We start from the raw sequence: 18,066 nt of genomic DNA, 5'->3' as shown, positions 1-18,066 counted from the left end.
AAAAAGGAGGAGTATTATTATTTTTAGGAATCCAACCAAAGATGAAATTTTTTTCCCCTTCAAATCGAAACCCATGTTTCATGGACTTTGAAACAATGCTTTGTTTTGTTCTTTTTCTGATTGGTTCATACTCACATTTTAGCTCAACATGAAGGTGATAGAGAGCTCTTTTACCAGTGTTACAAGGATCATTGGATGATTGATCCATAGTAAAGACGTGATTTGTAACTTTGAATAAGATGATATTGTGTGATTTCAAAAAAGTTGAATAATGAGTAAATCAACCAACAAGGAGAAGAAGAAGGAAAAGAGAGAATGAGGATGGAGGGACGCAATGAGATATTTAAAAAAATCAAATTTAATATTTGCTTTCACTTCTATCAAGACAAGGTAGGACCCTTATTAAATAAGTCATCATCAACTTTACAACGGCCTACATTTCTAGGTTTGATGCAAGCTACGAGAATATTATGATAATGATCTTTTAACAAATTTAGATATATTCATTTATCAAAATGTAAACTCTTTTAATTTTTTTTAAAATTTTAAATTTCCTACAATATTTTCTCTCTCTAGGATCTCTTACATAGCATTCTTGAGACCTCAAATCTCCCCTAATGCCTATGCCTCATGCTTTAGAACATTTCCATATTGGGTAGATCCTTTCAACTATTGCGACTCTTTCTTCTTCAATAGAAAATTTTCACCACTTATAAGCATTAGCCTCCATGTCAATGCTTTCGAGGATCTACTCACCCCTTAGGTTAACTTTGCACCTTCGATGATAGAGCTAGCTAGGAGATGCAAATCTACCTCATCCACTACCCATCTTGAACTCACTAAATTACTGGGCTAAGGTAGTGAGATTGTAAGTTCATTATATTAGCCACAGAAATGTATAGTCTAGCCCATCCAACATTGTATAGGTAGGCAAAACAAGCTTCCTTCCTCACATGCATCGATCGGTTATATAGTCTCTAGCTCATCGAGAGCAGTAGTAGTTAGGGTTGCCTCAATACTTTACAAAGAAACCTCCACTCTCTCCTCTTCTACATCAAAGTTTATCATCTTGTTTGGCTCTGTAAGTATACTGGACAATTCTCTCTATCTTTTTATCCATTTTCATTTTATCCAACACCCTACTTAGCTTTCCCTTCATGACTTTGTCATTCGCAAAGTCATGTGTATAAACATATTCATTTTCCTCTATGGTGTATGTTTCACTTAAAGTGATTCTTATGTATTCCTCCATGTGCTTAGATCTCCAACACATTTTACAGGAGTGTAAAACATTCTCAATAGGGATTGGAATATTAAACATGATTGACAACTCATAAGCATGGGAATGAGCTCAAGCACTATAGTAGGGATATAAAGAGATTTTCATTAGGGGTCTCCTCCACATCATCCTCAAAATCCAACTTGAACTTCATCGTATTCCGTGTTTTTAATAGAGAGAAAAAGCAGTAAGCAAAAAAATTATCCAAGCCAAACAAATAGTTTAAACCATGAAGGTCACCATTTAGCGATATGAGGGCTCTACACTTCTAGTAGAGGCCTCTCTCACTTGGTGGTGACCCATTCATAGTTCACTCCACACAAGAGTGATGACCTCATGATATGAGGTCTCTCCACTTTTGGCTCAGTGATTTTTTGACTTGGGGGTGACCCATTAAAGGTTCACCCCACATGAAGGTCACCACATGAGGGCTCTCCATCTCTAGGAGGGACCTCTCTCACTTGATGGTGACCCATTTGAGGTTCATTCACATGAGAATCACCATCTAGTCATATGAGGGCTTTCCACCTCCTCAGAGAGCCACCTCTATCACTTTATGGCGATCCATTCAGGGTTCACCCCACACGAGGGTCACTGAAGAGCAATATGAGGTCTCTTCACTTGTGGGAGGGGACTCTCTCACTTTGCATTGCCTCATTTGGGGTTTACACCATATCATGGTCACCACCATATCACATGAGGGATTTTAGAAAACTCATGATTTTAGGGATGACACATTAGAAAATGACAAAAAAGCCTACCCTTTTGGGGTTTACACCACACATGAGGGCTACCATTGTGCCATATGAGAGCCTTTTAGAAAACTACTATATGATTTTCGTGAGGATGACACATTAGAAAATGATAGATCAACCTATCCTAAACTATTGTTGATATCTATTATTTGGAAACTACAAAAATTTATTTAAAGAGGTTCTAGATTCCTCAAGTTGCAATTCACTTAGTTTTTTTTTGTTAAAAAACATGGTGCCTTGTTTTCTCACAATTGTACTAATGGTGCACGTAGTTAGAATTACCCCATACCTACTATGTTGTCAAATGGTATGTCACATGAAGAAAAAGTGGCATCCATGTTGGGTGAATTCCTTGATCTACCATGTTAAAGGACCAAGGGAAAGAGAGCAAGGGTACAATGAGAGAGTCAGCCAAGAGCAAATGTGACAGAGAGGAGGTGTGAGTAAGGGAGATCAAGAGAACAGGAGAGCATGAGAGGGCATCTTGAACCCTAAACCCTTTTTTAGTGATCCTCGATTCTTGAGTGATCCCTAGAGGTGCAAGGTATACCTTTCCTAGTTAAGTTTGGGAGGTACCCTAGCATAAATCCAAGGTACTAGCTAGGTCCCCCCATAGAACTAAGTCAATGATCCACCACTAGGATATAAGAGGGAAACTGTAGAACACCTAATGAAAAAGATGTATTTGCTTTGGTTTTGTTCTTTTGTTTTGGGGGAAGGAGGAGAAGGGGATTTCCCCATTTTGCACTTTTAGAATCGATGAGTGACACCTAAGAAAGATTCTCATCATATACCCCTTTTGGTTGCATTTCTAGTCCCAAGGTCCCTCTCCCTACCCCCTGCATTTATGATCCCCCAACATATATGAGTTTTGGAAATCCTCAATAGTGCAGTATATTAGGTCATGAGCACTTAATTCTTGATCCATTGGAACATACCCTAGTGTAAATTCAAGGCACCCCCCACTACTATACCCAAACACCCTTCCCATCTAGTCTTTTATTAAACACTAGACTACCCACCCATGTTGCTACTTTTTAAATCTTGCCTTCACCTGGTAGTGTATTCTACATGCACTACATACCTAGCCTTCTATTGAGCCCTCAGCTAATCTGTTGCACTCTCTATTATGCTCTCGCCTAAAAGAGGCATATCCTGCGAGTCCACCACCCCAAGAAGAAAATCTAAAAGTCCATTGATATTACCATTAACCACAATGCCCATCTTATGACCTATTCATTTGTAATACCATATTTTATTTCTCAAAACCCCCCTCCCTCTACGGCATCCACCATCACCATCAATACATGCACCTCACGAGACTGTGACCCTTGGAATCATCACCAAGCAAGTTTGGTCTTAGTTGTTACCAAGGGCCCTCTTTCGCTTGGTGATGGTCCTCACACAAATGGTTTGCTACTTGATGTTAACATCTTGGTGATTGTGTTACTTTGTGAAACTTCTTTTACACTTGCACATTGATTTAGAAAGGAAGAAAGGCTAATTTTGCACATCACACTCTTTCTTATTATGAATTTAAAAGCAATTGAAACAACCATTCAATGTTTGAGAATCAAAAATAAGATCAAGGGACCTAAAAAACATTCCATTACATTATAAAGAGCTCAATTATAGACAAATTCTGGACCTTCAATGCTTAAGATGAAGCTTAGGGTTGATCTTGTTGTATATGATCATGAAATAGCATGGTAATTCTCACTTCCACCCACTCTAGGTGTGAATTCAATCCTTGAGATCACACCACTTAGGGTTTGTATCAACCACGTGATTAACTTTGTCAATCTAGAAACATCAAAGCATAGAGGCATATAAGAGGAAATCCAAGGACAATTGTATCGAGAGGGAAATTTTTTTGTAAGATTTCTTGGGCGAGGTTTTATGAATTAATTGGAATATTGGCAAGCTTTTGTAGTAAGATCTATACCTATGACATCATGTTCTATTACACATCATTAACCATAATATTGCAAATTGATATACATGACCAAACAAGCGTGGTTACATTATGGAACTTGCAAAAACTACAATCTAATGATACAAAATTTGGGAGTGTGGCATCAATCCAACAAAGAAGCCCAACTAAGTCACAAGCTACAAAGAAGATTTTAATATGATGAGCTACACTAGGATGTATACAATCTACATCAACAAAGAATGGTTGATACATCCTAGCTAGAAAGTTTGGGTTGGTTGCATGAGCAAATCTTCCATTTCATGCAACCCCAAAACTCTCATGAATACAATATATAAATATTTTTAGGTTATGTAAGACTTACCACATCACTCTCCCTTCAACAAAGAATGGTCGATACATCCTAGCTAGAAAGTTTGGGTTGGTTGCATAAGCAAATCTTCCATTTCATGCAACCCCAAAACTCTCATGAATACAATATATAAATATTTGTAGGTTATGTAAGACTTACCACATCACTCTCCCTTTCTTGAAAATCAGGGCATGTGCAAGGAGATGGAGTTTTATATATAACTTATATAGCTCATCATCATGGCTACATGGAAAAAAACATGTTTGAGATCCTCAATGGTAACTTCATTCACAAGGCTTGCACCCATATTTCTTGCACTTGTGACTTTCTCAAAAGTAGCCCATACACCCCTATGACCACCCCAAAGACTCATGGAAATCTTGCATGATTTGCAAGCAATTGAGTAGCCCTACCGCAAACCACTCACAATGAAGAATATTTCTTTCTCTTTGGGTGTTTCCAAAGAAGCCAAACTTCAACAAATAGCCATATGCTTTTCTCTTGATTCTCTTAAACTCTTTATCTAACCATCCATCTTTCCTTGTTGATGTACTCAAGTACTACCCAATTTTTAGCCATTCTCCCTTGTATAAATCTTGCAAAAACCTTTCCAATGTTGAAATATAACATGTTTAGTATCTTTCCTCAATTGTCCATGCTTTTTCTATTATTGTAGATGCTTTTCTTACTACTATACTCATCGTTATAGATGTTGTATCTATTAGTACTTCTACTATATCTATTGTATTAATTGTTATCCTTTAACAAAGATCCCCAACAGAGTGACAAGTGTGCACATATATATTACAACTATGCATCATACTTTAAAGCTCCTACAAGAGCTCAAGTGTATCAAGGAAGGCCTCGCTTGCAATTATATTAACTAGTTCATGATATGTTTTATACACATACACTTGAGCAAATCATATTCTTCCTTATTGCTTGTCGGTAGGCAACATTTGGACCAATTCAATGATACATTGAACCATGCATTGAAAAAGTATATCCATTTCTAGCACAGCCTATAACCTCATCTACATGTGCCCCCATTGAAACAAATGAGAGGGCACTATTATACCCTCAAAAGTTATTTTTAAATTCATGGCTATACTTATGAAGATCATCAAAAAGATCACACAAATTTTAAGGTTGATCGTGCAAGGACGGTCAAACAACTTTACCATTTTCAAACAATTTTTGTGAAATGTATGAGAAGGCACAATCTCAGTCTCCACACCTAAAAGCAATGCAGAACAATGCATGCACAATTTCTCAAGATTCCCAAAAGACATATGGTGAATACCAATACACTCATAGCAAGATGATTGTCCAACTTGCGTAAGTCATTCAAAAGGTAGCAAAGTCTCCCATTTTGTAGTGAGAAAGAGGGATCATGTTGCACTATTGACAAAATAACAGATCTAGAGCATGGCTATGGTGGCTTAAAGAGAGAGAGTGAACTCATGAAGACATAGAGTTGAAGATGGAATGTCACACAAGTGAATTAGGTTCCAAGATTGATTAGCTTGGACTCATAAACACAATCTTGTGTGGTTGGACAATGACTCACAGACTCTCAACTGAAAGGACAAAAGTACCATAATGTTCCATTACTCATCTTGCAAGTATAATGCTTTATAGTAGTTGGGTTGTTACACTCTCCTCACTGTGCATATGGGATTCAGGACATCTCTTCCTGGAGCATACATCATTTGTCTATTTCTCAACATCCCCCTCAAATGATGAGTTCCTACTCTTGCTAGCTTTCCCCCCAGCTGTTTACTTAGCACACACTTTGTGCGCTACAGACACATCTAAGTTTATTCAAAATAAACTCGCCGTCACAAGTACACGCACTACACAAAAAGAGCTAAACACACACTTAATTTTTAATTAATGAATATGCATTTAGAGACACGAGTCTGGGTATTGAAGTTCGGGATTTGTTAAAAGCACCGTTTCACCCTAATAATTTGTAATTAATATTGTAAGAAGGAACCGCCATTTTCTTATTTAGGTTTACAACCTAATAAAATTTCACTCATTGTTAATAATTTATTAAAACAAATCCTTCACTAAAATCATTCCCCTCATTGCACTTTTTTCTCTTTTTAATAAATGCGCTTCGTGGGATGGGCACATGCAGTCTTTTGAGCTGTCATTGCTTATAGAAGTTCTGGTTATGTCTGGAGTGGGTTATTGAGGTATTATGGTTTGATTGTATGATACGATTACGGGTGCGGTCTGTAGTTTTCTTTTCTGCCTGATACGGGGTCTCGGGTGCATGTTTGTTGCAATAGCATGAAGCTTTCGGTAGCATATATGTAGAGGTCATGCCGAATTTTTTCTAGGATGTGGATTTTTTGGGGTGGTCAGTCGGTTAGTCATGTTTGTGTGCGCTTATTCTGGTCAATTTCTTTTTGATAGATATTCTGTTGTTTTGCAAGAATTCCCTGTGATTGTTTGTGAGTGTGGTGTGTGTGTAATCTATCTGAATGGCACCTCAAGCTCCTCCTCCAGTCCAATACGTTCCATTGGTCTCTCATGATTATTCTTTATTGCTGGAGTCTGAACTTATTGGCAAAGTAGGCTTAACAAAGTTCATCACACTCTCATTACCACTCATTCCAGAGGATACTGATACTTGTGATCAGTTTCTAGCCTCTTACAGTAAGAGGTCTGGTTATGTTAGAGGAACCGTTGTCCAATTGATGCCTAAAAGTTTGGGCAAGGCTCTGTCGTTACCCTATCGGGGAGACTCTTTCCCTACTGCTAGACAACTGTTCTTGAATGAGGATATCCTTAAATTGTTGTAGAAGCAGACCCAGGATATGTTGGATCCCAAGAAAGTTCTTACCACTTCTGGTATTAGTGTCTCCATGATCTCCAATCCTGTGTGGAAGTAGCTATGTCAGTTCCTTCAGGATAGGTTTATGCCTGCCAAGACACCCTCTAATTACCTTTCAAAGGAGTTGTTTAGAACTTCTAGAATAGTGTTGAAAGGCATTACGATTGATTGGAGTTCCTGCCTTTTGTCCAAAATGGATCAACACTTTGTCAAAGTTACCAGGGGTAATGTAACTAATGTTACATTTGGATCCTATCTTTCTATCTTTTTGGCATATGCCGCCCCTTCGAAGGAAATTCCTACCTTGATAGTTGATCCACCAGATGCTCCTCCCCCTACTGAACACTCTGATGTTGTCAGTGAGAATCTTGATCCTATCCCTCCTGTGGTAGTTCAGAGGAAATGCTTAAAACGAGTGGCTGAATCAGCTCCAGCTCCTCCTCCAGTCTCCGTTCTTGATCAATCTAGTAGTCACCTACCAGTTTTCCTCACAATGCTGAATCTTTTTAGAGCACATCATGAGGGTTTCCATCCCTTCAGTACAATGCTTGGTAGCTGGAGACGCAATTCCCTTCCTATGTCAAGATGTTCAACGTTCTATTGAGCTCTCAGTAACTGCATGTATCCAACAACTCTATTCCTCTTGTTATGATGAAGTACAACAGACCAAAGAAGAGTCGACAAAGGCAAATGTAGAGCTAGGTTCTTGTCATGAATCCTTTTCTGATCTTTGTACCCAAATGGAGCAATAGACTAAGATCATTGATGCTCAGAAAATGGAAATTTCTAGTTTGCATACTCAGTTGGCTGACACTAACACTCAAGTGGTTAATGTAACTGAGGAACAAGATAGATTATTGAAAGAATCTCACGAGCTTCAGGCTTTGTTACGCACCCAGACAGAGGAGCTTAAAATAGCAAATACCAGCTTAGACCAGAGCCGAAACCAAATTTAGCACCTTAACAAGCAACTGGTCCAGTCACGTTCTTCTTCACACAGCCCTATTGTGCAACCAGTTCATTCTTTGACCCCTGCGGACTTGGAAGTCTTCTATGTGAGAAATGCGGGATCTAGAGCATGGCAAAGACGGAAGCTATGGAGGATGGAAGGAGAAGTGTGGACTCATAATGGAAAAGACACTGTTTGTTACACAAGTGAATTAGGTTCCAAGATTGAGACTTGGACTCATAAACACAATCTTGTGTATGTGGACAATGACATTGACACTTCACTGAAAAGAAAAGAGTACTATCATTGCATTAAGAAAAGGAAGCAAGTACAATGCTTTATAGGAAAGTAGGAAATTGCAGTAGGCACCATTGTGCATATGGGATAAGTTAGCCTGCATATCCTTGACCCTGAAGCTCCATACAAAGAGGCTGTTTGAGTGAGTGTGATTGCTGATTCTCAACACCCCTCCTCAATCACAACTAGAAAGGCACAAATTGTGTAGAGGCTGTAATGAGAACCACCTGCAAAGTGTGGGCACACCACAAACATGGTAGACACCAGAGGCTGTTGCAGAAAAGGCTAAGTGTGGGCACCAAAACATGATGGACATCTAGAGGCTGTAGCAGGGGCCTCACAAAGTGTACAGGGACTGTAATGCCAAGTTACATGAGGAGTTTATAAAGCTTATGGCAAGAAGCATTAGGGCAAGGAAATACAAGGCTTTTAAAACAGTCTATCAGAGTTATGAGAGTAGAAGGACTGATGAGTCTTGTCCTTCCGATCCTGGTGGTCTTCATCTTCATCTTCATCTTCATCTTTTGGTCCATGGTCTTCTTCTTCTTTTACAGCTGCAAGATAGGCCTTTTGGGACCTCTTCCTAGCATGACAGATCTTCTCAGTATGTCCGGTCCTTTTGCAGAAGTCACAGAAGAGCGGTTCCTTTTTACCTTTGTATCTGTTGTTTACATATAACATTTGTTCATCCTTTGAAGTGCTGGGCTCTTCTTTGCTTTTGAGTTTCTTTTCTTCTTCTAACAGAGATGCCTGGATATCAACAAGTTGAGGATTTGGCATGTTGATTAAATTTGTTGATACATTATTATATTCAGGAGGCAAACTCTTAAGTAGAACACCGATGCAAACATCTTCATCCATTTTAATGTTGATTCCTGCAAGTTGGGTTAGGAGTCCTTCCATGTAATTGAGATGTGTGGCAAGTGATGTGCTGGACTTCATTTCAAGCCTGAAGAACTCAATCAGGAGACCATACTTTGATGATTTAGATTGTGCACCGAACAGGGTGTCAAGTCTTTTCCATGTATCCTGTGAGGTCTCACAGTTATCCACATGGTGGATATAACTGTCGTCTAGCTCCAGTTTGATAATGGCCTGGGCTCTGTCATCATTCTTTTGCCAAGTAGTTGCAAGGTCCGCGTCCCGAGGTTTCTTCTCTTTGCTATTTGTGATGGCCCAGAGACCCTTTTTCATCAAGATGAGCTTGATGCGGGTTTGCCAGGTGTGAAACCCGACTCCTTTGAATCGAGCATTTGGAGAGTCTTTTCCCATGTTGAGGTTGCAAGATCAGCAGCAAATCAACACCATAATTCTGAGATTTTATCAGTAGAAGAGCAGAATGCAGTGTGCCAAGAGACACAGTTAGTGACAGTGTGAAAACACGCTATGTCAGTGTTGAGCTTGATTCTTCTTGTTCGGGATCGTTCGGTTGTTCTTCAATCTTCTCAGGTCCTTCCCCTCCTTGATTTGATGCTGGGTCAATGGATTAGAGCGACAGAGACTTGGGTTAAGTGTCAGGAGAAAGAAAAACTGAGAAAAAAAAGCTTGAGAAATTTTTGGCTATGGTGGAATTAGGGTTTCTGAGACAGGGGCCTTGTTTTTTCAACATTGCAGGAGCTATACTTGATCATTTTCAAAAAATTTTACATGCCTAGGAAGCTGACTTCATGGGCTATCAAAACCCCATGATAATCGTCAAGATTGCTGGCTGTATGAAGCACGCAGAGGGCGCGAACAGATTCGGCACAGTTCAGGACAGGTTTCCACGATTTCTGTAATGCCAGGGTCAGGGCGCAGCAATGTTGTTGATTTACGTGCCAGGATGAAGCGCCTTGAGTAGAGGAACAACTCCCTAGAAGAAATCAAGAGCTGAAATGGCCTGATTGAGAAGTTATTGGAGCTCCAAGTGAGGTAGGTCCTGTCTGGCTATGGCAGACACAGAGCAGAGATTGAGAATTTTCACAATGCTGAGCTCCAGATGGTCAAATGTCCTAGATTGATGTGATACAGGGAAGCTTTGTGAGTTGGGAAATACTTTTCCAGAAGGAAGCTCCAAGAGATTTGACCTGTGGAGTGAGATATAAGCAGCTCAATCTGACAGGGTGCTGCTGGCTATGGCTGCCATGGAAGCTTCAGTGAGAGTAGAGTTGGGAGATGAAGTCATGAGCTGATATTGAGCTAGATTGAGGTTGAGAGGAATCAAGAGAGGTTGGAGAAGCAATGCCATGCCCAGCTGGGCTCTGATACCATGTGAGAAATGCGGGATCTAGAGCATGGCAAAGACGGAAGCTATGGAGGATGGAAGGAGAAGTGTGGACTCATAATGGAAAAGACACTGTTTGTTACACAAGTGAATTAGGTTCCAAGATTGAGACTTGGACTCATAAACACAATCTTGTGTATGTGGACAATGACACTGACAGTTCACTGAAAATAAAAGAGTACTATCATTGCATTAAGAAAAGGAAGCAAGTACAAAGCTTTATAGGAAAGTAGGAAACTGCAGTAGGCACCATTGTGCATATGGGATAAGTTAGCCTGCATATCCTTGACCCTGAAGCTCCATACAAAGAGGCTGTTTGAGTGAGTGTGATTGCTGATTCTCAACATTCTAGAGATAGGCCACGTTATGTCCGTTGTTTCAAGCTAAAGTGGAAAGATTACAATCCAAGATGGATTTATTATGGTCTACATTTGAGCAATTTCAGGAGTATGTTCCTCCCGACCATTCCTTTTTTGTCCATTATCAGCTGCAGAAGTTGGCCTTCTATATTAAGATCTCAACGATGGATCTACCTCTTCCAGATGATGGTTGGAGTGGAGCCTGATCTTTTGATTTATTGGCAGAAGTTGTTCGTATGGTCTTTGAAGATTTTGTGACTTTGGATACCATGTTGCTATCTTATATGTATCTACCAGGTGATTTGTTAATTCCAAATGATGTAGATCTGACTTGGTATATAGGGGATGTGGTCTTACAAGCTGCCTTATATGTCAACCATTTGGAGTTGAGGATAGATGAAATGTTCCAGTGCTATTCTTCTAAAGTGACTACTTGCCCTGACACTTTATGGCATTCAATGATTGATTCTATAGTCTTGAACTAATGATAGAATATAGCCTCTACTCATGTGCAGAACACTAGCCAATTGAGGGTGGATCTTTTAACTTATCTTTCCAAGAACCATCAAAGATTTGTTTTAGGTCCCTCTATTCCTAGCTTATTTTATTATCAACTAATGGCCCATTGCTCCTCAAATTCCAATCTTTACCTATTGTTCTTTCATTGAAGATCGAGTATTTTCCCCTTCTCTGCCTTGTCCTTCCCCATCTATCCAAATACCTTCTACTTTTCTTGCTTATCAATTAACACCTTTCTTAACTGATTTGCGTAAATTTTCAGCTAATCTTTCTTTAGCTTATTCCTTATTTTATGATTTTGCCTACCCCTCTCTTCATCCTCTTTTACTCATTCCTCTTCCATCTCCTACCACTTCAATTTCTCAACCCCCTTAGTTGGTTAGTGGATATGAAGGATCTGATCAACAGATTCCAAGAAGAAGAGGATGGAGCTCAACTGATTTTCTTACGGGACCACAGATTAATTGGCCATTGATTCTAGGGGACTGGATAACTGCTAGTCAAGCGTACCACAATTATCTCCATTTTGCCCAACAATATTCATAATCTCTAGATCCTTCAGTGAGGTTGACAGCCCATTTTGTTTGGTACCTAGCATATATGCATAGGCATTCCCATAACGATCAAAAGGCCATTCCTAAGCTTTGTATGAATGTCAATGTGAACATTGATTCCCAACAACTGGATGTCCTATATTTTCATGCCCTTTGTTTACCTAGCAGATATCTTGTCTTGCTAGAACGGATGTGCTGCCTTCAATTCTTTCAGAATCCTCCAAAATATTTTGTAGATGAATTCTTATCCATGGATCATTTTCATAATCATCAAGCTTTAAAGAGGGATCATCTTCATTGATTCCCCTAGATGTATCTTTTATGCTTCTTAATGCTATATCTCTCTTTTGGAGGTGCCATTCAAATGGTTGTTTTGTGTTTATGCTGTATTAATTTTTATGTAATGAGTTCGTGCTGGTTGAATAATGGATTTTTTCGAGAGCTCTCTTTTCGACTATTGACACTGATGTTGATGGTGGATGGAAAACCTATGATGCAACAATAAAGAACCTCTTATATCCTTTACAAATTTGTTATGACTTTCTATTGTTTATACGATATGTTAATGCATAACAGTGTTTTCCTTTAGTTGTATTCTTTCTTAGATACAGGTGATATGTTGGGGTCGTGGTTGGGTGATTATTGAAGATACTAAAAAAAGCTCAAATTGAGATCTTTATTAAACTTGTATTCTTCTTTTCCTTAGGTCTCGAGGACGCTTCCTTTCTAAGTGTGGGGATATGTTGAGAGTGGAAAAAGACTAACTTTTTGATTGATTTTTGTTGTTCTTGAGGCCTAAATGGTTGATTTTGATGGATTTTGAGTGACGATTAGTTGTTTTGGAAATTTTTGAGAGTGTTTTGGATGATATTGATCATGTTTTGGAAGCTCATGATGATTCTCAATAGAAATATGAAGCTCTGAGATGTTCTGATAGGTTTTGTTGAGGTTCTGATTGGTTATGATACCTTATGTTTAGCTTCTGTTTTTTTCTGATTTTCTTCTGTATGAAGCATGGATTGATGATTGATGAAGGTTGAAATATTTTGAAAGATTATTGAATAGTTTTTGATAGTTTGGAATGGTTTTAGTATGAGTTATGAGGTTCTGCTGTTCTCTGATGACCTTCTGTAACCCTCCGATGAACTTTTGTAGAGCCTCTGTGTCTGTTCTGTTCTATTCTGTTATGTAGATCTTCTATAAGTGTTCTGAGGAATGTATATGTGATTTTGGGAAAGTTTTCTAACTTTTGTAAAGGATGAATGTTTATGCCTACATGAGTCTTGTCTACATCTTCCATCCTCCATAGCTCATGCCATGCTCTAAATCTACATCTTCTGACAATCACAACATCCATCCCCCCTAAACCTAGACATCCTCTAGATGGGCCACAACTACCCATCCTCATCACCTCCAAGTTCCATGATCAACTTGAGCCCCTCTTTCTTTGTATCCAAAGTTTTATCTTCATCTTTTATATCATCCACTACTTCTTCTTCAACTTGTTTATCAATATGATATTCCTTTTCCAAGTTTTCTATTGCATATGCTTCTTCATCACTTCTCTTGAAGAATTTAATCCTTTTGCCTACAATAGGCATTTTCAAGACTGTCCCATCAAGCTCTATAAGCACATAAGTAGCATTGCCATAGGCATGCTTTGCTACATAAGGCCCAAACCACCTCTTCACCATCCTTTGGGTAGTGGTATGCTAATTTTCTAGGTTGCTATCATAGCCTCATCCACATCCAACTTATCTTGATATGTAGTGATCTTTCCAACACATCCATACTTGCAAAAGATCTCCTCAAGTAGAGACTTGCATATCTCACTCATTTGTCGTCAATGCTCTACGCTCAACTTGATTGGTAAGATCTTCCCTTGCTAGAACAATGTACCTTATCTACCAAAGCCCGATTAGCATAGTAACCAAGTTAATCACCCACTTATAATGCATACAAAGTGGGTAAGTTAGATGAAGCTCATCTCTATACCATATTGAAGAATATAACAGGTGATCCTTGCATGCCTTAAAAAAGTGAGATACATCTTTGCACATCCCTTTCCACCAATAACATTCTTTGATCTCCTTGTATGTAGCCCACACACCTTTGCATCCAACCTATGAGCTCTCATGAAACTCTTTCAAAGCCTACAATTGTGTAGTTCTATTCACAGACTACTCTCAAAGGTATCTTACCTCTTTTTATGAATCTTCCATAGCAGCCCATCCCTCAAGAAATACCGATAGGTCTTTTTGTCAATGTACTCAAGTATTGACCTATTTTCAATCATTAGCTTATATAGAGATCCTCTAAAAAATCCTAAACTAAAGAGACATGACATGTGTGATCAATCATAGTTAAGTTCTCAACCTCTCCATCATTTGGAATAAGTGTATCCTCGCTCTCAAATCTGGCTCTAGATAGTATATTAGCAACGAGATTTTCTTTCTTGCAACATATCTAAATTATAGATTCATGGACTTTATATATGCTATCCATCGAAGCATAGCAATATTAAGTGTAGAAGAGCAACTAGTGATCATCAACAACAAAGGAAAAAAATCATTCTTAACCACAACAAAAGCAAAACCAAGTATTCTTTGTCACTCTTAAGAGTAGTCATTACTCCCCAAAGCTCTCTTTTAATCTATGAGTATCTTCTATGCCTCTCATTCAAGACCTTTGCCCCAAACTGTATAGCATAGATGTTTGTCCTTGCATAGTTGGAGTAAGAGTTAGGAACAAGCTTGAGCTACCAATGAGTGTTGGATCATCATGATTATCCAATACACAAGGCATCCATAGTAGCAGCCTAACTAGGTCTACAAAGTACCAACATTCGAAAGTCCAAATCCATAAACACTAACCTCGATGATGAAGAGCTAAAGCCTCCTACATTCTTGGGAGGGGATGGGGAGGTCAAAATAACTACTAATTGAGAGATCGTTATTATGCTTTCATTAACAAAGGTTTAGGTTACAATATCTTGACTTATGATGTATAGGCCAACTTGATCTTGTCCCTACAAATACAACTAACAAACCTTACAGAGGATCACCATGCCCCCTCCTAGGCAAATGTAATTATGACTATACAGATTGAAAGTACACCAATCATTATCTATGTGCTTTCAAATCGAGACGATATGGAAAGAAAGTTCTTCTTGGAAAACCTCTCAAGCATGCAACCAAATGTGAAGTGGACTATGCAGCACATCAAATATACTTGATATTTCCAAAGCATCAAGTTGATCACTTCTTTCAATAAAGGCAACCTTGCCAAGGAAGGGCTAACAACATATTCTAGAATCATGTAAGAACCCTAGTGAGAGGATGATGAGAGATTTATAAAGGAACTACTTGATGCACACAAGGACAAGAGAGACCATGTCAATAAGTATCCTTCTAGTATTGAGATGGCAAGCTCAACACGTGCAGACATTGATGATGGACCGCCTGGCTAGATGGGTCCACACATCTACAGTTAGCACGTTGGTGGCCATTATAAAACTCACATGGCCACTAATTTATCACTTATTATATTTAGTTTGTTACACCTACCTACAACTGACAAAGATATAGGGCCAGTCGATTAGTGTAGTCTGTTATGCACTGTTTGACTTAGTAGGCCACTTTCCTTTATGTTGTATCTTATCTATACTTTGTGTACATTGTATAGTGTGTGAAAAAAGAAGAAGAAATAAGCAAGAAAACGTTTTGGCATGCATTTCTCTTCTTGTGTTCTTAAGTGAGCTTTGTCTTGTGTATAGAACGTGTGTTTGGCGCAATAGCTTAAGCAAGTCCCCCACCACACGATTCTTGATATGGTATCAGAGCTGCGTCATTGAGAGAGACTGATTTTGAAGGATGAAGTGAAGGAGAAGAAGCAAGGTTTGAGCAATCAAGCAATGGGTAAGAAGCTCTCCCATTCTTCCATTCTCTCTCTTGGATAGTGCCTATGGAGGCATCGGAAGTAGGGTAGAGTGAAAATCTCAGATTGTTGTGAGATTTGATGTGCGAACAGAGCACTATATATTCTATAAATCAACCCTTTAGGGATATATCGCGATACTTTTTGGCATTTGAGGCCGTTTCAGGTCCTGTTTCAGAGCCGCAAGGTTGCGGACAGCAGATTCAAGGTAGACTATGATTTTGGCTGTATTGACTGAAAGTGGGTGCACAGGCTATAGATTTTGAATTTGTAATTTTTGAGGTGTTTTCCAGGAAGCAAACAGAAGGTTCATTTGCAAACAGGTTGCAGATTACATGTACTATTGAGCAATCGGTGAAAAAGGTTGCTTGGTGTATTGCTGTACACTTGTTGTGAAATAATATAGAAGACTAGCTTGCTGTGTTGTATCCTTTTTTGTGATAATGGCAGAGAATAGTGGAAATCCCATTATTGAGAAGCTCGATAAGAACAACTACCCTTCATGGAAGTTCAGTGTGACAAACTTCCTCATTGGAAAGGGCCTTTATGAGTTTGTTTCAGGTGAAGAAAAGGAGCCAGAGTTGGGAAGATGTTTGTATGACATGTTTGGGTGTTGGATTCCTGCTTATCGACTGTTATATGCCTATGTTATGCCCGCATGATGTCGGCTTTGGTCTTGGCAGTATCTGATTTACTTGGGATCCAATTTTGGCACTGTTAGTTCTCATTTACTGAAATCTGTAATTTATTACAGCAAGCATATGTGTATGGACTGACATGGATTTTTCATGCTGAAATATTTTGAAATGATGTATTTTCACTAGTACTTGGTGGCAGCAGCTTTTGTTACACTTTTCTCGCCATTTTCTCTCGATTTTGGTGACTTTTTGGTCATTTTCTGCAGTAAACAGCAAGCAGTTTTAAACTATCTACAATCTTCTAGCCTGCATTATGGCGAGTTTGTCCACCACTGAGCATGCTATTTTCAACATCACTAAGCTTGATAGTACGAATTACTCTTATTGGAAGAGCCAGATTTGGCAGATGTTGGTGCAGAAATCGCAAATCAAACCTTTGAGGTTGAGCGGGCATCCGTCTGCAACTATGCCAGATGAGGAATGGCTTGAGCTTGATGAGTTATGCAAGTCCACTATTGTATTATCTCTCACAGAATAGGTTCATTACAATGTATTTGAGGAAGAACAGAGTGCATGGCAGTTGTGGGATAAAATCAGGAATCTCTATGACAAGAAAAGTCCAGCGAGTCAGATGTATTGGCTGAAGCAACTTATGGATTTGCGCATGAATGAGAATGTGACTATGTCTGCTCACTTGAGCCAATTTCATGCTATACTCAAGAACTTGACTTCGCAGGACATCACTTTTGCAGAGGATGTCACTTCTCTTTTCTTGCTTGGTACTCTTAATGAGTCATGGGATGTATTCCGCACTGCATTATATGCCTCTATTGCCACCTTGAAATTATTTGATGTTGAGAGTACTCTTCTGCAGGAAGAGGTTAACCATAAGAATTTGGGTGCCTCTCATATGTCGTATGCTAGGACAGTTAGAGACAGGAATGATGGATATGGAAAGCATGGCAGTGGCAGTGGCCGTGGACGGGATTCTCAGAAATCTCGGTCCAAGTCTCGTGGGAAGTCACGTAGCAAATCCCGTGGCAGGAATGCAGATGTTACTTGTCACCATTGTGGGAAAAAGGGCCATACTAGGCCACAATGCCATGAACTGCGCAATGAAAGGCGCAAAGATAAGGGGAAAGACAAAGTGCATGATAAGTCTTCTGATCGCAGCATAGTGCCTGCAAAGTCCAGTGTTAAAATTGAAGAGATCAATGTTATGCAGCGTGAGGATGCTGATGATGATGATTATATCCTTGCAGCTTCTTCCAGTGCTTCGCAAATGACAGAGGTACACTCTATATATGCACAATGTTGGCTCTTAGACTCAGGTGTGTCCTTTCATGTGACACCTTTCTGGGAGTGATTTCATTCATACCGTACT

Source organism: Lygodium microphyllum, chromosome 2, assembly GCF_053477565.2.
Source record: "Lygodium microphyllum isolate KBCC chromosome 2, Lygodium_microphyllum_v1.1.10, whole genome shotgun sequence".
NCBI classification, from domain to species: Eukaryota; Viridiplantae; Streptophyta; class Polypodiopsida; order Schizaeales; family Lygodiaceae; genus Lygodium; species Lygodium microphyllum.
This window is presented reverse-complemented; position numbering follows the sequence as displayed.